Raw genomic sequence first — 23672 nt, forward strand, 5'->3', positions numbered from 1 at the left:
TACAAGTATTTAAAGGGGGGGTGAAACACTCAGTTTCAGTCAGTGTCATGTCAATCTTGAGTACCTATAGAGTAGCATTGCATCCTGCATATCTCCGAAAAGTCTTTATTTTTTTTATAATTATATAAGAAAGATGCGCTGTTCCGAGTTTTTCCGAAAAAAGCCGAGCGGGTGGGGGCGTATCGTGTGAGCGGAGCTAAATAATGACGTGTGCGCGCTGCTGCTATTGTGTTGAGTCGAGTGCGTCGTAAAGCTGTGTCATCCCTAACAGCGGAAATTTTTTTTATTCAAAATAAAAATATGGCTTTTAATCAGATACAGCCATACATCTATGATCCGGAATCAGACCCAGAGGCTGCAGTTGAACAGGAGCAGCAGCAAAAACGACTAGAGCAGGACGTCTCTATGTGGTACAAGTTATACACTAACTATATAATATGCTTAGCGGCTTGTGTTATTTACATATTTATACTTGAATTATATCGTCGTATTTTTGTCTTTGAAGGTGTGCATGTGTGAAGTGCAGTTGTGCACGTGTGTGTGTGTGTGTGTTTACGCGTGGTTTGTGTAGACAATTGTAACGTTAGTAAGCGGACTGGTTTTGCACGGCAGGCTAAGTTAGTGTTTACATAGAAAGACACAGAATAGTAGTAGCATTCCGCCCCCATTAACGTCAAAGGGACGCATGATCGCAAAAAACTTGCCGAAACTTATGACTAACCGGAAGTAGTATTTTTGACAAAGAAATACTCCATCAAACGTCCACCTTAACTTTTGAAACTTTGTCCATGTTTAGTATGGGAATCCATGTCTTTAACAGTGTAAAAAGATCAGTATGCATGAAACAGCATTTTAAACAAAATACAAAAAAAATAAAGAAACAGCTTAAATAATAATCATATACATATAAACAAAACAAATACCAGCAGGGCTGAGGCTCCCAATGGCGGGAATCAATGGAGATGGGGGTTCTACAAGAGCACACTTCCACGCACACACACCCGTGCACTCTAGTCACACTAGCAAATACTCAAAGGTGTACACCGCACACGATGAAGAACCACCACCACCACAAGGAAGAACCATCCACCCATGGGACCTCAGCTCCTGCAGTAAAAAAAAATGAAAACACATTAAAAATAAACTTTAGACAAAAATATGAATCAAAACTAATGCAGCCGCTCCTCACATAAAATGGTAGAAAGCAGGGAGAACATGGAAGAGCAACAATGACCTTATTATCAAAGAGTTTAATCACAGGAATGGATTATAGCAATACTCAACAAGATACACACATTGAGCTGCATCAGAAACAATGAAAAATCAAAAACAAAGAAAATCAGAGGACTGGTTGACCTCTTCTAAAAACGAAGAGAGCTACCCAGGCCTCCCAAACAAACCAAAAAGCAGGGTACCAATACAACAAATCAGACAAGCAGTCCCCCTTTAGTTAGCATAGTTTCAGATTCGTCTGCGCAACCGGATACAGTAGCGCATTAACAGCGCGGCGACGACAGCACACTATTACAGCGTAAAACGAGAGGGAGCATCCTGCAGCAGAAAAAAAAGATGTTAATAATCAATATAATCCCCACTCAATTATAATTACAGTTAAAACACTTACCGTTGAGATCTTACACACACTAAACCACGTTAGAAGAACAGGTTTGTCACAGTCATACCCACTAAAAACACAATGGGGTGCGGGAAATCATACCTATTTTGGTATGCAAAATACACGTTAAATCCACACAACTATACAAATCCCCTCAAGCCAGTGGTTTAAAACATACCTGAGAGGTGAACAGACAGACTCGGCAGACACAAAGGACTCAGATTTCAGCTAGCCGCACGACAAAACACCAGCACTCAGTTACACTACAGCAAAGGCGATTTAAAAGTAGTACACATCAACAATTTCCAGGATATTTCCTATCAGAACATAGCACGCTTACCTCCAGACATTGGCGAAACAGCACAACAAAGGGGAAAAATGGACGTGACGCATCCCAGGTAACAACCAATCAGCCTTTAAATAGGACAATACTGATTGCTGATTGGTGGGCACTGCTGTCAATCACCTAATCCTGTTACATTCCACCCCAAGTTTCTGCAACGTCGCCCCGACGGTGAATCAAACCATTCCACCTGGGACTCAGTTCCAAGGTCAAAACAAGGTACCAACTACACTAGTCACTATGCTGGACACTGAACCTGCTCCCACGGCTCAAGGGAGGTGGTGCATATTCAAGTGCTGACCTGCCGTACTCCTCCCAGTGCTTCTCACCACTGCAGCATTTGCAGGAAGACTCCTCATGCCACCTGGGAATATGACATGGATTATGACCTCAGCCTAACATGACTCACGAAGACTGGTCACTCATTCAATACACGGGTTCCTCATGCCAACTAGAAATGTGACATGGACTGCAACCTCAGCCTACCATGACTCACGAAGACTGATCACTCATTCAATACACAGGTTCCTTATGCCAACTGGGAATATGACATGGACTGCAACCTCAGCCTACCATGACTCACGAAGACTGGTCACTCATTCAATACACGGGTTCCTCATGCCAACTGGGAATATGACATGGACTGCAACCTCAGCCTACCATGACTCACGAAGACTGATCACTCATTCAATACACAGGTTCCTCATGCCAACTGGGAATATGACATGGATTATGACCTCAGCCTAACATGACTCACGAAGACTGGTCACTCATTCAATACACGGGTTCCTCATGCCAACTGGGAATATGACATGGACTGCAACCTCAGCCTACCATGACTCACCAAGACTGGTCACTCATTCAATACACGGGTTCCTCATGCCAAATGGGAATATGACATGGACTGCAACCTCAGCCTACCATGACTTATGAAGACTGGTCACTCATTCAACACATTTCTTCCTCATGTCACCTGGGAATATGACATGGATTATGACCTCAGCCTAACATGACTCATGAAGACTGGTCACTCATTCAACACATTTCTTCCTCTTGTCACCTGGGAATATGACATGGACTGCGATCACGTACCCCCCTCCCCCAAGGCATGCCCTCTCTTTCCCAACGAAGAGCGTCGCTGTGAATGTCAAACAATGTGGCAGTGGGTTGCTGATGCACAAATTGCTCAAGTTCTCGCTAAAGTGCACAATCGTTAAAATGCTCAAACTGGTCTCTTAGCAACATTTCGGCGTTTGGCATGCCATGAGATGACCAAATTTTAACTTTTTCCAGAAGACTAACCAGGACCCAGGAGAACTCCACTAGCATCTCCCCATCCTGTTGTCCTCTAGAAAAAAAACGACTCCCGGAGCGCCACATAAGACTTTGTACAACCGTACAATTCACGCAATACCTGAACAATTTAATACGGATCCTCCCTCTCGTTCCAAAAGATCAAATTTAAAAAAAAAATGTTTTAAAGAAAGGAGCCTGATCAGCTGCAGACAGATGGTGACACCACATACAAGTCTGGGCCTCTCGCACCCAGCCATTGACTTAACTCACAATTCGTCCTCCATACTGCACTTGCACACGCAAAGAGGGACTGCTGTTGTCTGGCTCCTAACAAAAAAACACTACAAAAAAACAAATATACAAAACTCACATCTCTATACTACACAAGAGGGAACCCTGCCGAAAAAGATGTTAATAATCAATATAATCCCCACTCAATTATAATTACAGTTAAAACACTTACCGTTGAGATCTTACACACACTAAACCACGTTAGAAGAACAGGTTTGTCACAGTCATACCCACTAAAAACACAATGGGGTGCGGGAAATCATACCTATTTTGGTATGCAAAATACACGTTAAATCCACACAACTATACAAATCCCCTCAAACCAGTGGTTTAAAACATACCTGAGAGGTGAACAGACAGACTCGGCAGACACAAAGGACTCAGATTTCAGCTAGCCGCACGACAAAACACCAGCACTCAGTTACACTACAGCAAAGGCGATTTAAAAGTTGTACACATCAACAATTTCCAGGATATTTCCTATCAGAACATAGCACGCTTACCTCCAGACATTGACGAAACAGCACAACAAAGGGGAAAAATGGACGTGACGCATCCCAGGTAACAACCAATCAGCCTTTAAATAGGACAATACTGATTGCTGATTGGTGGGCACTGCTGTCAATCACCTAATCCTGTTACATATGTAAATGGGGTGGTCAAGAAGATTTTCTTTTCTTCCACAGAAAGATCTTCATGAAAACATTTGAAGACCACGCAAGAAGAACAGGTTCAGCCACAGACTGTTTCATCCCATGAGGACTGGTTCAGTTCTGAATGGAAAGTGTTGAAGAAGTTTATGTAATGTGAGTTGTAAGACTTGAACTAATGTTAACAAATGAGACTTTATTGTAATGTATTAACTAACATGAACTAACAATGAGCAATATATTATTACAGTATTTATTAAACTTTGTCAATTTTTAACGTTTAGTTCACCCAAAAATGTATGTTGTTAAAATGACCCTCATGTCGTTCCAAACCCATAAGACGTTCATTTATTTTCAGATTACGTGATTACGTCATCCTTGGCACCTCGCAGAGCTGAGCAAGTTGAACAATTAAGGTTGAAAAGTATATTAATTTTTTTTAAATGACTGATCGTTTGACTAGATAAGACCCTATTCCTCATCTGGGATCACGCAGAGGGGCTATAAGGCCCTTTGAAATGGCGTTGATCTGGACCTTTAACATTTTGGTTGTAACTGAAAAGCATTATATGATGAACAATCCTGGAATGTTTTCTTCAAGAAACTTAATTTCTTTTCCACTGAAAAAATAAAGACATGAACATCTTGGATGAGATGGGGGTGAGTAAATTATCAGTCAGTGTTCAGTGTATTTTGTTGTTGTTTTTTGGGTTTTGTTTTTTTCCTGAGCAAAGTTCAGTTTGCTATCAAGTTGGAATTGTAAATTACTCATGTGGAGTATAATTTGAGTGTTTCATTTTGTGTTGAAATAAAAGTGTTTCCATCACAAATTTGTGTATGTCATTGATTGAAATCATATATGGTTAGTATATGCAGAGATGTTGTAATATTGACTGAAATCATGTATGATTATTGTATGTAGTTTATATGTATATTATATAAACTTGAAGAGCTAACACACCATTTCCCTATTAAAAAAATATGAAATCTGTATAAAAAGCATATAAACAAATGACACAAAATATAAATAAATCCTATATGACTTTAATATGACTAGCATATGATTCAGTATAAGAACTTTATATGATTTGTATATGAATATCATGTATTTTCTACTAATACCATATACCATTGCATACAGTTTACATGTAAAACTCATATAAGATTTTTGCATGATTCATACATGACCCAAACGTTTTCTGTGTGCTTTTTAGTATGAAATGGGCCATAAACGGTCTGATTTTGTGTATGACATATATGGGACTTACATTAAACATATAAGATAATTCTGACTGATTTAAGTAAGGAACATATATGGTCGCTATATATGAACCATATAGGTTTTTTTCATATGGGCGGTCACGACGCTTTGCTGCCCCAACTGGGGTACATCTGTATGATCCCGCTGATGTATTTCCTGGAAGCCTGGCTAGAGCTTCCCAGGTTATCCCAATGGCTTCCATCAGACTCGGCCACGCGATTCAGTTTACACCGTATCATCCCCGCTTCCGGGGTGTCTGTTATACCTTGCTGGGCTCCAATGCCCCTGCGGAGATGCGTGCGGAGATTGCTACTTTGCTGGCGAAGGATGCAGTCGAGATCGTCCCTCCAGCCAAGATGGAGTTTGGCTTCTGCAGCCTATACTTCATTGTACCCAAGAAAACCAGTGGGTTCCAACCAATCCTAGACCTGTGTGTCCTGATCTGATCAGTTTACAGGGTTTCATGCAGTATTTTGACAGCCTTTTCAAATGTGTTCGTCCAAAACCGATTGGTTTGCAGCGATCGACCTAAAGGATGCGTACTTCCATGTCTCCATCCTTCCTCAACATAGACCAGTTCTATGGTTTGCTTTTGAGGGTTGGGCATATCAGTACACTGTTCTCCCATTCGGGAGCAGCCCTTGTGCCACTCAAGCAGCACAGGGTTCGCATCCAGAATTAACTCGACAACTGACTGATCCTGAACCACTCTCAGAGCAGGTGTGCAAAACACACAGACCTGGCACTCCGCCTTCGAGTACTCTGGGCCTTTGGGCCAACTGGGAAAAGAGCAAACCTTTGCCCAGTGCAGAGGATCTCTTTTCTCAGTATGGAGATCGACTCTGTTTCCATGTACGGGCAGCTTTCGAGCTAGCACGCTCAGGCATTGCTGATTTGCCTCCGTCAAATTGAGAGCAAGAGTACGGTTCCACTGAAGTTATTTCAGAGACTCCTGGGGCATATGGCATCTGCAGCTGTGGTTACGCTGCTCAGATTGCTTTGTATGAGACTGCTTCAGCACTGTCTTTGCAATCGAGTTCCGAGGTGGGCATGGCAGAAGTAGAAGCTGTCCTATCTGCCCTGCAGAGAGCCCTCTTTGAGCCTTTGCGATCAGTTGAGCTGTAGTTTCTGTCTATGAAGACAGCACTACTGATCACACTGGCCTCCATCAAGAAGGTAGGGGACCTGCAGGCATTTTTGGTTCATGAAGAGTGCCTGGAATTCGGGCCGGCTAACTCTCACGTGATCCTGAGACCCCGGCCTGGATATGTGACCAAGGTTCCAACCATTCCGTTCAGGGACCCGGTGGTGAACCTGCAAGCACTGCCTACGGAGGAGGCTTTGCTTATGGTTGTTTTCCTGTTAACGTCACGTCGTGTGTACGGACGTTCGTCATACTCGTTGGCTGGTTTTCATCCGGGACTTATGATTATTGGACTCGTGGTTGGTTCGAGTTCACCGGCTGTTGGCTGGCGTGTGATACTATTGCCTGCTTAACTCCGTTTGATCCTTCCCGTTATTTTTGTGAATCAGTGGTTGAGTGTAAAGTGTGTTGCTGGGCTAGCTGGCCCCACTTTGATTGTTTTGTTTGTTTATTATTTTTTGTAACTTGTTTATAAGTTTCTTTTTTTTATTTGTTTGTTTCATTTATTTAACCTCTTGTATGGAAGTCATTTTTTGCTGTTGATATACCAGAGGACTAGTTTAATTGTGATTTTCTTTCTGTGTGATTTGCCCACTGACTAAATCCTGGACGTGCTCGATCAAGTGGGCATTTCTGTTTCGTTATTGATTGTTGTGGATGGTTTTATGATAATGTTTCTTCCATTTAAATGTTTATTTAGAGTTACTGTCTAACTGTTAGTCTTTACAGAACGAGTTGTTTATTAGACATTTATTTATTGTATTGTTTATTTTTGTGTATGTTTGTTTAACTTTTAAGTTTATTTCTTTTGTCCAGGTGCGGAGACGTGGCCAGTGGGAGCAGTGCCCCTTGCGGTGGTGGGTCCCTTGGTGTGTGCTGTGTTCACCGAGTGTGGTCGTTTCATTTGCAGTGCGTGTGTGAGGTTGACACGTGTGATTGGGGTGTTTCTTTTTGATGCTCATTGCCAGAGCTACTAGTCTCCCACTGGTAAGATTCCGCCCTGGGTGATTGTGTTGTTTTTTTATTTTATTGTGTTGTACTGTGTATTTTTGGTTGCTGTGAAGTTTGACTTAGTTTTGGTGTGTGTGTGTGTGTGTGTGTGTGTGTGTGTGTGTGTGTGTGTGTGTGTGTGTGCGTTTGAGTTTTAAAGTAACAATAAAAATACTGTTTTTTTATCGGACCACTGTCTCTGGCTGATCCATCAATGAACTTGAGTGCCTGGTTAACATAAGATAACAAAATCTTTGGGTGGAAGTCCCCTCGTGGCGTAGTCTGCTAATGTGTATCCCTCCTGCCACAAACCATTATAAACATATAATTTCTTGAGTAAAGAAAATGCTGTATTTAGCCTATTAAAAAAGTTCTTTATTTACCCTTACAAGATCACTGATTACGTTCTGCACTATGCTTTGTGTGTCGGAGGAGGGGCAGAGCTTTCCAGCCTGGGTGCAGAGTGCCGTCTGACGTGAGATGGGGTGCCATGTACGCACATACACACTGTGGTTCATCTCACATCTGATGACGCATCTATAATATGGGTTGTAACTTGAAAATAATGCTTTATGTATGTTTCTGTGGATGATACAAGTTCTTGCTCCTCGGTGATTCATTACAACAGCGATACAAGAAAAAATGTTGGCAAAACGATCTCTCTCTGTAAACTTTAAACAATGCATGCGAACCCGCGTGTAGAGCCAGAAGACGCGAATGAGAACGCGCGCACTGATAGATCTGTCTCTGTGCACTCATCCGAAAGCGTGCACTCATCACAGCGTGCAAATATTGAGTTATCTTTCAAGACTTGAGCTTAAACAGACAAACTTACACAAGAAGTATGTCAACATGTCCATCTTGATGAGTATCCTAGAAGACAAGCCTGTATATGACTTAATTCAGTCGAGAAAGACGACACATATCCCTGCATAAGGTCTTAAAGGGTCAGTAGCCTTCTGCTGTCTGATTAATGTCAAACAAAAAATAAGGACATCACTCACTGCTCTTGAGTGAATAACTTTTGTAAGTTTAATAAGAATTAATCTTTAATTTAAACTGTTAAATATGCAGTTATTTTACATTGAATTACTTTATTTAATATATGTACCTGAAAACTAATATTAGACCTACCTGAAAAGCATTGTTTATTTTATTAGTAGTATCTTTGCTTGATAGTATTTATTTGTGCTGCTGCTTGAATTTATATTATTTGTTCTTATTTTCTTTATTTTTATTTGACAGTATTCTATATCTTTTTTTCCTGAACATAGCAAATACCAAACCGTACTGAAACCATGGCCTTAAAACCGCGATACAAACCGATCCGTGAGCAATGTTTACCGTTACACCCCTAGTGTAATGTATGTGAGGGAGTGCCACAAAATTTTGAACATTTTCAAAGGGTGCTATAAAAAAGGTTGGGTTGCTTTTCAAAAAGAGGTTTTCATTGTTTAAATATTTGTCAAATCCACTGACAGATGTAAAGGGTGACCAATAGCATTGCTTTATGATTTTTTTTAATTTATTTTTTTACAATTAATAATAATGTTCAGTTATAAATCACTTATTAATTAATTATGAACTAATCATTTACATACCATGATTATACATTCATAAATTATTAATAAATAATATGCTCAAATTTTATGAATGTTTTGTTTATTCAGTTATAACTCATTTATAAATTGTCCCCTTGAAACCAAATCAATTTCTGTTCTGTTTTAAATAAAAATTCTGTTTTAGCAGACCTGCATTTGTGTGCTTTTGAACACAGACCAGCTTATACTGATCATTTACTAATGGTCTGTTCATAATTAACCATTGTTTATTGATATGATACTAAAACAATTTTGACAAAAATACTTCAATGATATATGTTACAAATAAAGTATCATTTAATAACGCATCAAACATCTATTGATCTGTTTATTTATTTCATGATTTAATTATTTTTAAGATAACAGCACATTTGTAAATTGTTAAAATGTCATCTATTGATGTTAAGTGACAACTTATAACGTTATTGACAGCAACGAAATTAGGGGCATTAATATAAATATTTGGCAGGAATAGCAAGCCTATGCTAGTAGGCTAATCTGAATTTAACCAGGGTAGATCTCGACACACTGACAAATTGAAAAGTAGATCTTTGTTCAAAAAAGGTCGGGCACCCCTGGCATAACGTATAATCACATATAAAAATAATAAAGTAAGTGTATCATTACATTAAAATCCATTTGCCTTGTAAATTACATTTTTCATGTACCATGCTGCATGATGGAGAGATCTGGTGGGAAAACATGGTAATTAAGTGTGCCCGAGGCATTGATTATGCGATAATATGCATCAAAATGGTTTGTCTTATCTATTGAAGGAGAATGTTGTAAGCTGCGGCACTTGTCACCAGACAAGGCAAGCAATAAACTCAGCTCCTGTTGGGATAAATTATAATAAATACAAGCCAGCCTGTTCTCTACAACGTGCAATTTTCATACATCACAGAGAACTATCTTCAGCCCTGTTCTCTCCCAAAACTCAGCAGCGCTCAGAAAAACATGCTAACTCAGTTTTTTCTCTGTTCTAAGGTACTTTCATATGAAAGAATGATGAAGAGTACAACACATAAACCTTATGTATTAAAAATGCTTGTCTGGCCGTAATTCAAGTGAATCCGACGTACATAAACTGTACAGGGACATTTTTGATGAAATTCAGCCAAGGCTATATGACACGCATTCCAGTCCATTCAACCGTTTTGGACTTGGCTGTGTTGTGCGCCAGCACACCACAGCTAATACTGAGGGGGGACCGGTGTCCCCCTCTCAGTATTATTCTTGTTCATGTGGCTGGAAGCGCATAACCTCATATCCATTAAAACTTAATGATGACAATATCGTTTGCCACTTATCAGGAGAATCTGAATGGCTGTCACTTTAAATGTGACAGCTGAACTTATCGGCAAAGCATCTATCCCCTTGCTGACAGTAATTGCCCTCCTGCAATTGTTATTCTGCCTGCAACTTTGGCAGCCAAACATGACAGTAAATTCCTAGAAGAAAGAGAAAAAAGTTATCGAAATGGGCTTTTTCAGGCTTGTTTTCCAAGTCCTTCAGCTTTTTATTCTCAGCTCGTATATGAACTGCTTTTTCAGAATATTTCCCTGTCTGTGATGCCTTAAGATGTATGGTCTTAATTTGCTTTTTCTTTCTACATAATTTAATGAAGATTTTTTTTTTTTTTTTTTTTTTTTATGAAATAGGTGGTTTAGATTTGTAGATTTTTTTAAAAGTAAGTGTTTGGTGGCCCTGAGGGCACAATGCAACACCACTGGCAAAACAAACACAAGTTGGGGACACAAAGTAAACATTCTTGATATGTTCTATGCACATTTTTACAAATTAAAACCAAGATTGTGGTCTTGTGAGGCCCTAGAGCACTATTCTAAATGTCCCCATCCTTCCTGCCACAACAAGATGCAGTGCTCAAATAAGGAAAATATATCACAAACATGCAAAATAAGGTATGGATATTAATTAGAATAACTGTACATAACATTTCTCTAGGTAGCATTTTTCTTTTTAATTTAATTTAATTTACTAAAATAAAAATAAATATGAATATGACCTAGAAATATACACTATATTACTAAAAGTATCAGGACACACTTTCAAATCATTGAATTTAGGTGTTCCAATCACTTCCATGGTCAGATATGTATAAAATCAAGCAACTAGAAATGCAGAAACTTCTACAAACATTTGTAAAAGAATGGGCCGCTCAGTGAATTCAAGCACGGTACCGTGATAGGTTGCCGTACAATAAGTCCATTGTTATATAGTGGCCTGCACAGTCAATTACTGACCTCAACCCACAAAAAAATTCCCATAAACGCACTCTTAAACCTTATGGAAAGCCTACCCAGAAGAGTTGAAGCTGTTATAGCTGCAAAGGTTGGGTTAACTCCATATTAAACCCTACGAATTAAGAATGGGATGTCATTCAATTTCATGTAAATGCAGGTGTCCCAAAACTTTTAGCAATATAGTATATTTAAAAAAATTACATAAACACAACAAAATAAATTAAGCTTACTAGAATTATAATGAAAACAGAAAATATATATAAAAAAACACATTCAATATATTGTAAATATAATATAAATACATATTAATGAGAGGACGTGCCCTCTGATGATTTTCATCTAATTGCTGAGCTAAATAATACAATTGCGGTGCTAAAAATGTTTTTTTTTTCATGACTTTTCAAAGCTGTATGTTCTGTGAATAAAACAAAACGTTGTGTGTTATTATTTTCACCATTAGTCTCGCACACATTTCTCATCTGACTGCACTAACTGCCAACACTCACAGGTACATTTAGAGCTTTCCTAAAACTAAGGCTTTGTTCAGACGATCAGTTTTAATGCATTTTTGTGTAATCTGATAAGAATTAGCAAAAATCACATGAAATGCTAATGTTTACAAATCAATTTGTGTGGATGTGTAACATGCATGTGTGGTTTGAAATTCTATTCAAATCACATTTCTGAAAATACAATTCTGAAAGTCCAGTGCAGCGGCTGCACAATGTCATGTTGCAAATAAAGCAACAACTGCATTGCAAACCCCTCTGTGTTGTGGTTGTTGCTACTGTTTTTGGCTTAAGCCTATCAATGCAACATCATGGCCATAGAAAGCAATGCAGATATCCTGGAAAACAAAAGAGCTGCATGGATACACAAATCAGATCTGAGGAGTTGCGTTATACATTTTGGACAATAATAATTTTATATCAGATTCCAATTGGCTATACAAATAATCAGATTTTGGCTGACAGTGTGAAAGTAGCCTAAAATATTCTTTACTTGTGGGTTCCGTAAAGAACTTTAAAACTCATGGAAACATTACACATCACTAAGCTTTTTAGTAAAAAAAAGAATCTTCAGATTATTACATTTTATTTTTAAATTAAATTATATTTTAAATTAAATTGTATTGTTCACTATGAAAAAAAAAGTGCTTATATGAAAGTTATTTAAAGGACCCAAAATGGTTCTTCTGTGGAATAATTGCAAAAACTCCTTGTAAGAGTGATCTCCTTGAAAAAATAGCATTAAAAAATATAAACCACAACAATAGATATATGAAGGGGTACAGCAGTGGTCAGAAGGTAAAGTTGTATGATAAAATAACAATAAATAAATTTGCTACTTACCAGATTGTGTTTTATTAACGCCTACATCTACCTCAAACCCTAATCCTACAAGGGTTTGCAGTATGCAAATTATGAAACAATAATGCAAATACCGTAATTAAATGACACATTATTGACGTGCGCATACCCAGTGGCCATAGTTGTATCCTTTTAACCATGGTGGATGTGGTGTGATGACATCAACATTTCACAAAATATACAGATCTGCTGTACACACGAAAATGCAAGGTTGTCTGTTTTAGAATTATCCACTCTGGGACCCCAAAATATAGTGGTTTCACGTGCCAGATCCATGTGGAAATGCTGATACGATAAAACATTTTTTTTTACATATTCAGCTAAACACGTCTCCGTGAAGGAATGAATGAATGAATGATGCATTTATATAGCGCTTTCATATGCACTACTGTACATCCAAAGCGCTTTACACTCATGTCGGGGATCTCTCCTTAACCCTTAAATGCATGACTGTTTCACCAAACATTCTTACATATTCGGGTCGTTAGCGACTCAGATCTATATTTAACATGGATAGACCTCTACCGGTCTTGATAATATATAAACGTCCTGATATTTGAGTAACAGCTACAGAAGAACAAAATAAAACCCATTTCGTTACCTTTTGGAGCTTGGAAGGATTCAGTTTGAGCAGATGTTTAATACCATCATCATCTGTCCTCGTCAGTGCTCGCTTACCAGTATATTCAGCATCTGGTCACATTCGCGATCGCCAGCATATTCTCCAAACTCATTTTCAATGTCTTCAAAATCAATATTTTGATCACTGACAGCTTCTTGACCACATCCATCATCAAGAGACAGTGACACTAATATCTGATTGTATTTAGTACTTGCTCTCTGCAGTAAATCACTGAGCCATTTCAAGTTTTGCAGATTATAATTATTATTGTTTAGTTTTCTGTCAGAGGAAACTATGAGTGAAACGTCACTTCATCATTGGGTATAAGACATTGCCACCTTGTGGAATAAAGGTGAATTATTTTGTCATTATAGATTCATTTATTATTGTGCAAAAAAATATATATGTACAATCCTACACACCTCGGGTCGAGAGCGACCCTATACAATTTTGACAAAAAAACTAGTGAAAAAAAACAGGTATTCAATTATAATTCTATTATTTTTTTCTTGTTATATTGTTTAAAATGGATTGATTGAGGAATATTAAAGGGTTACTTCAGCGATTAGCATATGGCTTTGTATCAGTAGAAACCCTGGAGTTTATTCAAATGATTGTGCTTTCCCCCCTCATATCCCTGAGACAAGAGATTTATGCATTTTATTTCTGGAAAAATTCCTCCTATGATGCAAATTGACGATTTTTGCATCATAGGAGGAATGTTGGCCCAAAGGCTAAAGACTACAGCCAGCAGAGGGAGCCATTTCTGCATGTTTTGAACCTGCGCATGGGGGATGGGAAATTACACTCAGCTTGCAGGGAGAGTTCAGCTGGCAGCTACAGGCACTCATTTAAACAGAGCTATGGTGAGCAATGTAAGTCTTTTAACTTCTCAAATTAATTTCTATGAAAGTTAAGCTTGCAAAGGCATGAACTGAAACGCGCCAGACTGAACTCGCATTGTGAATGTATGCCGCAAGTGTAGTCGCGATTACCTCAGCTCTCATCACTCCTGCAGTTAGTGCTCAGTGCTGTGATACTCGCGCGGTGACTCACTCATTATATTGAACAGACACGTTCAGTTTTTAATTGTAGTGTCTTCAACTCAGTCACAGTAATCAAGTTGTTGGCTTTGGGAATGGCCTCACAGGGCAGCAAAGCATTCTGGGAATTGTAGTCTTTCAATCCCATGGGACAAAAATACATGTTCTGTCTTTTCTCAGTCTAGAAGGCACCAATTTCAAAAATAATTTCACATTTCTACTGCATTGATAACCCAGTTTAAATACAGATTCATCTTCCCAGCGCTGAAGTACCCCTTTAAGAAGGTTGATGTCTAACTTTAAAAAATGAATGAGGAGCAGGGTAGTGAATGACGTCTTGGGTCGCTAACGACCCGAGGTATTCATATAAGGGTTAACCACCACCAGTGTGCAGCATCCACTTGGATGATGCAATGGCAGCCACAGTACAACGGCGCCAGTGCACTCACAACACCAGCGATAGGTGGAGAGGAGAGAGGGTGATAGAGCCAAATCAGTGGATGGGGATTATTAGTAGGCCATGATTGATAAGGGCCAATCGAGAGAATTTGGCCAGGACACCAGGGCTACACCCCTACTCTTTTACAAGTAGAGACACAGGATTTTTAATGAACACAGAGAGTCAGAACCTCGGTTTAACGTCTCATCTGAAGGACGGTGCTCATTGACAGTACAGTGTCTCTATACAGGTCCTTCTCAAAAAATTAGCATGTTGTGATAAAATTATTTTCATTATTTAATATAATGATAAAAATTAAACTTTCATACATTTTAGATTCATTGCACACCAACTGAAATATTTCAGGCCTTTTATTATTTTAAAGATACTTTGGCATACAGCTCATGAAAACCCAAAATCTAAAAAGAATTAGCATATTTCATCCGACCAAAAAAGAAAAGAAAAGTGTTTTTAATACAAAAAAAGTCAACGTTCAAATAATTATGTTCAGTTATGCACTCGATACTTGGTCGGGAGTCCTTTTGCAGAAATGACTGCTTCAATGCAGCGTGGCATGGAGGCAATCAGCCTGTGGCACTGCTGAGGTGTTATGGAGGCCCAGGATGCTTCGATGGCGGCCTTAAGTTCATCCCGTGTTGGGTCTTGCGTCTCTCAACTTTCTCTTCATAATATCCCACAGATTCTCTATGGGGTTCAGGTCAGGAGAGTTGGCAGGCCAATTGAGCACAGTAATACCATGGTCAGTAAACCATTTACCAGTGGTTTTGGCACTGTGAGGAGTTGCCAGGTCGTGCTGAAAAACAAAATCTTCATCTTCATAAAGCTTTTCAGCAGATGGAAGCATTAAGTGCTCCAAAATCTCCTGATAGCTAGATGCATTGACCCTGCCCTTGATAAAACACATTGGACCAACACCAGCAGCTGACATGGCACCCCAGACCATCACTGACTGTGGGTACTTGACACTGGACTTCAGGCATTTTGGCATTTCCTTCTCCCCAGTCTTCCTCCAAACTCTGGCACCTTGATTTCCGAATGACATGCAAAATTTGCTTTCATCCGAAAAAACTAATTTGGACCACTGAGCAACAGTCCAGTGCTGCTTCTCTGTAGCCCAAAAGCGGCTTGACCTGGGGAATGCAGCATTTGTAGCCCATTTCCTGCACACGCCTGTGCACGGTGGCTCTGGATGTTTCTACTCCAGACTCAGTCCACTGCTTCCGCAGGCCCCCCAAGGTCTGGAATTGGTCCTTCTCCACAATCTTCCTCAGGGTCCGGCCACCTCTTCTCGTTGTGCAGTGTTTTTTGCTACACTTTTTTCTTTCCCACAGACTTGAGGTGCCTTGATACAGCACTCTGGGAACAGCCTATTCGTTCAGAAATTTCTTTCTGTGTCTTACCCTCTCGCTTGAGGGTGTCAATAATGGCCTTCTGGACAGCAGTCAGGTCGGCAGTCTTACCCATGATTGCGGTTTTAAGTAATGAACCAGGCTGGGAGTTTTTAAAAGCCTCAGGAATCTTTTGCTCTTTGAATCTAAAGTGTAAATGTCTAAACACTATGAAGCTGTGAAGAATATAAAATAGATGTATTTTTTGTCATTTAATGTGGCATGGTAAGAACTCAATATTGCGTTTTCTTTCAGTATGTTGTGGGTTGTCAATTTAGTTTGTTTGGCTAATGCTATAGTGCTGTCCCCCAAGGCCCATTTTAATTAAGTCTTGATAATCTTAACAATCTGGCAGTGTTGTATTGAACAAAAAAAATTGGTCCCCTAATAGAGAGAGGCTTGATTTACGAATCATTGCATTAGTTTGCGTCATACCCTCCAGTCTGTCATATTTTTATACAAAGTTGTAATGTCACTTGTCCAAATATTAATACTAAAGGGGCACACACATCCCCTGTGGGTAAAAAAATATATAAATATTAGCAGGGAACACCAGGCAGGCTGGCTACCATGTTTCATGACCTGGTCCACTTTGCAAACATTGCAGGTGGAGGCTGTTTTTGGCTGGTTATAAATTACTTCTTCACACAGGTTGCTATTGCTGCACGGCGATAACACCAACTTATCTGCCGGCTTACATTGACAAACCTGTGAGATGAATATGCAACATCCTCATTACATGCACACTTTATTTCATGAGGGACGTCTGGGATGCTCTTGCTCTCCTCCTGTCTTTTTTTAACCTCTTATCACTGTGTGCTTAATTTGAGCAGAGAGAATAGGAAAGCTGTACTCTGTTATGACCCTATTACTAAGAGCTATAATTTCTCATACAGCCTGTTTGTGCCTCTGTGTCAAGCCATTAAAGTGAAACAGAGCGAATGCATGTGAGTTGCAAGACAGATATGCTTGGGCACACTGTAACATGCAAGAAATATAGCAGTAGCCTACTTCACAGTGACAATCCAGTTTTTTTTTTTTCCTTTTCTTTGTTTTTTTTTTTGGTCCTGGAAGTGTTTTTCAGATGTATTTCACTTACAGGGATTTCTAAAAAGTATTCAATAAAGAACTGTGAAAACTAAATGTTTGGCACATTTAACTGCTATTGTTACATAGTTCTAGTAAATGGGTCTTTACTACCTTTATGATTTTGTCCCACAGCTCTCACAGAGTATTCTAAGTGTAGATTTGTACTAGGAATTTAGTTATAAAACTTTTTTTTTTTTATCCCATATCCTCATTTTTTTTTAATATGAAAATGAATGGAGAAATAATAAAATTATTCAACTCTCCAAAATGTAGAAAAATATATACAGGTCTTACCTGTCTGTCATGTTTGAAACAAAGGAAAACTGGTGTGAGGACTCAAGTGCAGATAAAGGAAGATTTATTTATAAAAATAAACATAAATATAGCTGCAAGCAGCCATTATCGGGGCCAAGCGCAAATAAGAAGACAAGACATGCCAGCATGGCTGGAAGTGTCAAAACAACTGCAACAATGAGCCATTAAAGACCTATTTAGTTGATTTTAGGCGAAATAGCGGAACAATTTTAAATACAGTCAACAAGCGCAAAGAAGAAGACAAGACATGGCTGGAAGTCTCAAACCACCTGCAACAATGAGCCATTGAAGTCAATGGGAATTTCATGTTTTGTTTTATTATAGCCCCACCAAGAGGCACAATCCCACCAATTTTTGATGTGTCCTCATAATGAGCCCATACATATGTGTGCCAAATTTGGTGAAAATATATCTAATTTTGTTTTGGAGTTATAGACATTTATATGAAAAAACACGTAAAAAATGACTGACACCTAGCAATATTTTGAGATTTGGGCTTTAGCGTATAGCTATCGACCTATGTTTCCAAACTTCTGGCGCTGGTTTCGTCTCGATTGGAAGGAAAATATGGAATTAACTACTATTAGATATTACATATTTTAAGAAGTAAAATGAGTTTTAAAAGGAAGGGACATTTAATGGGATTTGTATGTTTCATTTTTTTGTTGTTGATTTACTGTTGATTTTTCTACATGCCAATATTTAGTCAGTTATATTGTCACCTGTGAGCAAGAGTAAACTATGATTAACTGCTTATTAAGATTGAACCCAAACAACATCATATTTGGTCAGACTAATAGTTAATAGCCTTAGTGATGTTAAATTTTAAAGATCTTGCGTTTTGTTGAACGTCTGATGTTTCAGCAAAATTTTAGTTATTCATAGTGCCACTAGCTGGTCAAGTAAAGTCGCCTTTATTTATTGAAATTTCTTCAGGGCCAGGATGGAGAAAAAAAAATCTTAGGAGAAACCAGTCTCAGTCGGGGTGCCAGTTCTCCTCTGGACGACGAACAAACAGTGTGTGATTATTATTTTGCGTATAACAGTGTATGATTATTTTTTACCTTTTAAATTGGCAACATTACAGTTCAGAAGTCATATTAGATAAATAGATATTCGTAAGATTATTTGATAGATGGAGTTGTCGTGCCGGAGACAGGTTTATAAGGATGTCTTTTCCAGTCTGCATTTACAGGGCAGAGTTTAATTGACAAACTCTCTTCAGACATTTCAGGGATGCATTGGTCATGTCCTGGCACAGGTCCACCCTCTGATCAGAATACAGCCCAGTAGCAGGAAGTGTGGCAAATACAAATGATTGATATAGTCCTCCTAATTTTATATACTTAAATGCATATTGCCCACGGTGCTCTGTGTTCCTACAACCACAAGGTAGTGGTGCCACAGTTGCGAGGACCCTTTCATTCCTCTTGCAGCTTTAATGTAGTTTTGTATTTTCGTTGTATTTTTTACTTTTTGGGACCTCAGGAAGAGTAGTCAATGCCTAGGTATTGGCTAATGGGGATCCAAATAAACAAATAAACTTAGATCATAGATGGGAAAGCGCATTCATGGCTAATTTAACTAAGGAAAAATATGTTTTTTGACAGTTATAACATATCATAGCTTTTTTAGGTGTCCTCAATGGGGGTCCATAAATATATGTCAAATTTGTTGTAAATATCTATTTTTTTAAGTTATAGCAAATTATATTTATGAGAGCATGGGCTGCATTGATTGGAATTTTTTTTCTTCCAAAATGCAGGGTTGCCAACTCTCACGCATTTGGCGTGACACACACGCTTTCAGGCTCGGTGTCACGCACTCAAGCTGCCCAGCTTAATCTCACGCCAAATGGGCAAACCTGCTTTTTATATTAAACAAAGCTAGGCCTATACACTGTAAAACCCAACAAGTTACGGTAACTCAAACCATTTGAGGAAACCGATTGCTTCAAAACAATTAAGTTTTAAAACCATTAAGTATGAGTACTGAAAACTCATATACATTGAGTTAAATTAACTCATATTTTAGTGTTGTTTAAGTGTTAAAACTTATATTTTAGTGTTGTGTTGATCAATTATTAAGAGTAAACTGAACTTAAAGATTTTAAGTTAATTTTATTAATTCAGTTTGAATTCAGGTAACAAATCTAACTAAGTCTTAACAACTACATGGTTACTTAAATGGTTTTAGGAAACAGATTGCGGCAAATGGTTTAAGTTCATCAAACTCAAAGTGATTAAGTTACATAAGACTAAGCACAAGCTAACATTGGTACAAAATGAAGACAGAACAGGAGGGTATTTTTAAGTAATTTATTGAAATATAACATTTACATCATAAATACAGTATGCCATATGTTCACAAATATAACTAGACAAAAAATATTAGACTTTTTCACCAAATAAAACAGCACAAACATGTTTAAAAAAGTCATAACATTTAAATAACAAAACATATAAAATAAAAAAAATTATGTAAAAAGGTAAGTTTCCTCAAAAAGCAAAAGCACTGTATGACTTTTATGTACTCTAAGTGTATTGCACTGACCGAAGACTTGGCAGACATCACCACCTCATCTTTAAAGACAATCAAAGCATCCAGTGGGTTTAAAGGTAACGTTCCCTCTTCCTCCTCGACAGTAAGGATGGTGACTGTTGGCTTCTGCACCTGGTCAAGCTCCTTTTTCTATATGCATTGGAAAAAAAGTTTGTATGTCACCACATATAAAAATAACCCTTGTCAGGGCAGACACCATATTTCAATTTTCATAAATAAAAAAAACGTTGTTATAAGGAACGGATTATTGTTGATTTAATTGGGCGTGTGCTTATTTAAAACCCTGTAGTTCAATTTTGTAAAGATGTTAAGTTGTTTGTCAGCAAGGTTTAATTGGGGGAAAAACATTTTCAGGGGTGTATCAGCCAAATGTTCTAGACCTTGAATTGAATGACGAATTGAATTGAATTGAATTCAAGCGATAATGCACACATTGCAAAACATTTGTTTTTCATGTCAGTATGTCATAAATAGAAAGAGGCAACAGTTTACTGTCAAAGATTTGTCGCTCACATCACGCCGCATCCAGTGTAGACAACATAACGGACTATAAGGGGCTCTTTTGTCCTGTCGCGCTGCTCACATCCGGTGTAGACAAGGTGAAACAAGACAGATTTGATTAACAAATTTTAAATGGATAATGGCAAGACATCCTTGGTGTAAATTACGTTCTTCTTTCAGATTAATATAATCAGAGCGGTATTAATAAATGTCCTGGTTAATCCAAGCATTATAATGGCAGTAAATGGCTGTCCAAAATTTGAAGCCAAAAAAGTGCATCTATTCATTATAAAAGTAATCCACATGACTCTGGAGGGTTAATAAAGTACTTCCGAAGTGAATCGATGGGTTTATATAAGAAAAATATCCATATTTAACTCGTTATAAAATAAGAAAATAACTAGTTTCCGGCGAAACGATGACGTCGGATATAGCGTAAAAAAGCATAACAGCCACGGCGTTGACGGCGGACGCAGCGTAAAAAACATAAATGATGAGACGATGATGTCGGGCGTTGCACAAGCGTTTTGAATCACGAGAGGACATTTTTATTACACAAACCCATCGATTTAATTCAGAAGGCCTTTATTATTCCCCCGGAGCCGTGTGGAGCACTTTTAAAATGGATGGATGCACTTTTTTGGGCTACAAATTTTGGGCTGCCATTCACTGCCATTATAAAGCTTGGACGAGCCAGGACACGTATTAATATAACTCTGATTGTATTCGTCTGAAAGAAGAATGTCATTTACACCAAGGAGGACTTGAGGGGGGGAGTAAATCAGGGTGAACGATTCCTTTAAGCTTGAGCTGAGATTGGTTTATTATGTGTCAAATAAGCTTTTGCTGTGCTCAATGTATATGCTAATGAAAGCCTAAATTAAACGTTTTGAAGACTACATTTTCAATGGACAGATTAATAAAATTCTTATGTGTTTGGAACAATATGAGGGTTGGTAATTTATGAATCATGACTGAATTTGTATTGGCAAGTGGACTATACATTTAAGACAACTTGAATGATCAACTATCAGTCACTGTAACCACACCATGCATTTATGCTGGTGGCAGCTGAAAGGTTAACATGTTGCTAAATAAATGTAATGTAGTTTTGACATGTGTCCTACCTTGTGTCTTGAAAACATCTCCTGACTCTTCCTTTTAAATAGTAACAGACCTGCCAGGATCGTAGTTTTTTTTATGATTCATGACAAGACTTCTTTCAACCACTGCAAATCTAGCATTGCCAATTACCTTACACCTTTACAAACCCAAGGCAACTTCAGGATAACTGCCAGTGAAAATATAACACACGAAATGTTTCTGTTTATATTAGGAAAGCCGACTATAACAACAACTTTCAAGACTTGACCAGTATTCTCCTGAAGCAATACAACATGACTTTGAATGATAGACAGACTGGACTTTGGACTTTAAGCCTTTTAAAAAAATCATATTGCTTCAGAAGACTTACAAGTTGTGCTAAAAGACATTTATGGTCATAATTACGTTTGCAAAAATAGCAATTCATTCAAAAATTAAAATTGAAGAACAAACTTATATTTGTATGAACATTATGTAACTGTTCATAACGTTATCATTTGCATTTTGCACAGTAACGTTACAAAATTCCATTGATTTTTTCAATGTTAATTCTAACTTACTTACTCATAGAATTGTAGCCACGTTGCTGCCATTGCACCTTCGTCTTTGCTCTGAAAAGATTTAAAAGCATGGCAACAATGTGTTAGTGTGAGTTTCAAATGAGAAAACGTCATGAGAAACAAATAACAGTTTAAAATGTTATCTAACGTTAGCAAAACAGGATCTAAAATGCTCCTCAAGTCACTTTGTTCACCCCGGAGCTTCAGCTGCTTTAGTCAAATTAACTAGCATCACATATGATAGAGGAAACTCGAATTCGATTAACAATACATTTAAAACGGTTGTAATATAAGGAATGCGCGAGTTTGCATTAACGTTACCTTTTGCTTTAACGTAAGTTAGTTAACGTCACTGTGGCACGAGACGAGAGACATGGAAAGATGGCCAACTGTCTCAAAAGCCAGCGTTTATCTGTCCGACTGTGAGAAAGCACAAACATATATTTTTTAATTCCCCGCTGACAAACTGCAGTGTAAAACAGCATAATTAACTCCAAACGTGTACATTACTGTTGATAACACTGGTGCAATAGCGCATTTGCTCCTAATGTTAGATTGTTTGCTGGCTAACTTTACACACAACATTACTGAGCTGGTTAATCTTCGGATAAACATAAAAGAGGTACGAAAATAACACTGAAAATGTTCAAACATGAGCGAAATATGAATAAATAAGTTTGAAACGCTTACCTTTTGTTTTTCTTGACTGTAGCGCGAGCCGTCCTGCTGTGACTGGACTGAAGGAGGGAAAATGGTGCGGTTTTTGTGCGGAGTTGAAACTCACTGGGATGATACTTTGACATGACTAAATGTAATGACTTTAAAAGAGCTTAATGTAAGACTGTAGGCTTAATATGAGGTAGATTAATGTATATACTCTTGTTTATTTATTTATTTTATCAGCTTTTAGTTATTTAATTGGCCATAGATGTAAAATACTAGATTAAATAAATATCTGTAATTTAAACCATTAGAGTTAAAAAGTTTTAGTAACTTATTTAGATTGAGGTTTGCTTACAATAATACATTTTTGAGTTAACATCACACATATTTGTTAAGTTGAATTAACTTTTTTGGTAACATTAAGTAAAATGAACTTATTTCATTTAGTGAATTTCACTGTTAGGTTTTACAGTATAGCTTTTTTGTTATTATTATAACGTTTTAATTCGAAATTCAAACAATAAATAGCGTTTTGGCGCT

At 38.0% G+C, this 23672-nt stretch overlaps 3 long non-coding RNA genes across 4 annotated transcripts; all 3 read right to left on the bottom strand.

Moving 5' to 3' along the window:
* Positions 1 to 1468: 1468 nt before the first annotated feature.
* Positions 1469 to 1884, bottom strand: LOC137092381 (uncharacterized). The gene is made up of 3 exons (XR_010908255.1): positions 1794 to 1884; positions 1625 to 1717; positions 1469 to 1551 (listed from the first exon to the last, which is right to left on the bottom strand). It is a non-coding gene; the product is annotated as an uncharacterized lncRNA (long non-coding RNA).
* Positions 1885 to 3716: 1832 nt separating this feature from the next.
* On the bottom strand, positions 3717 to 4092 carry LOC137092382 (uncharacterized). Its single transcript, XR_010908256.1, has 3 exons — positions 4049 to 4092; positions 3887 to 3971; positions 3717 to 3810 (listed from the first exon to the last, which is right to left on the bottom strand). It is a non-coding gene; the product is annotated as an uncharacterized lncRNA (long non-coding RNA).
* Positions 4093 to 20280: 16188 nt separating this feature from the next.
* Positions 20281 to 23235, bottom strand: LOC137092384 (uncharacterized). 2 transcript variants are annotated; one of them, XR_010908258.1, is made up of 5 exons: positions 23160 to 23235; positions 22791 to 22889; positions 22474 to 22520; positions 21933 to 21982; positions 20281 to 20433 (listed from the first exon to the last, which is right to left on the bottom strand). It is a non-coding gene; the product is annotated as an uncharacterized lncRNA (long non-coding RNA). The 2 variants fall into 2 exon arrangements; XR_010908257.1 differs by lacking the exon at positions 21933 to 21982.
* Between the last annotated feature and the right edge of the window lie 437 nt (positions 23236 to 23672).

Source organism: Pseudorasbora parva, chromosome 11 (genome assembly GCF_024679245.1).
Source record: "Pseudorasbora parva isolate DD20220531a chromosome 11, ASM2467924v1, whole genome shotgun sequence".
Lineage (NCBI taxonomy): Eukaryota > Metazoa > Chordata > Actinopteri > Cypriniformes > Gobionidae > Pseudorasbora > Pseudorasbora parva.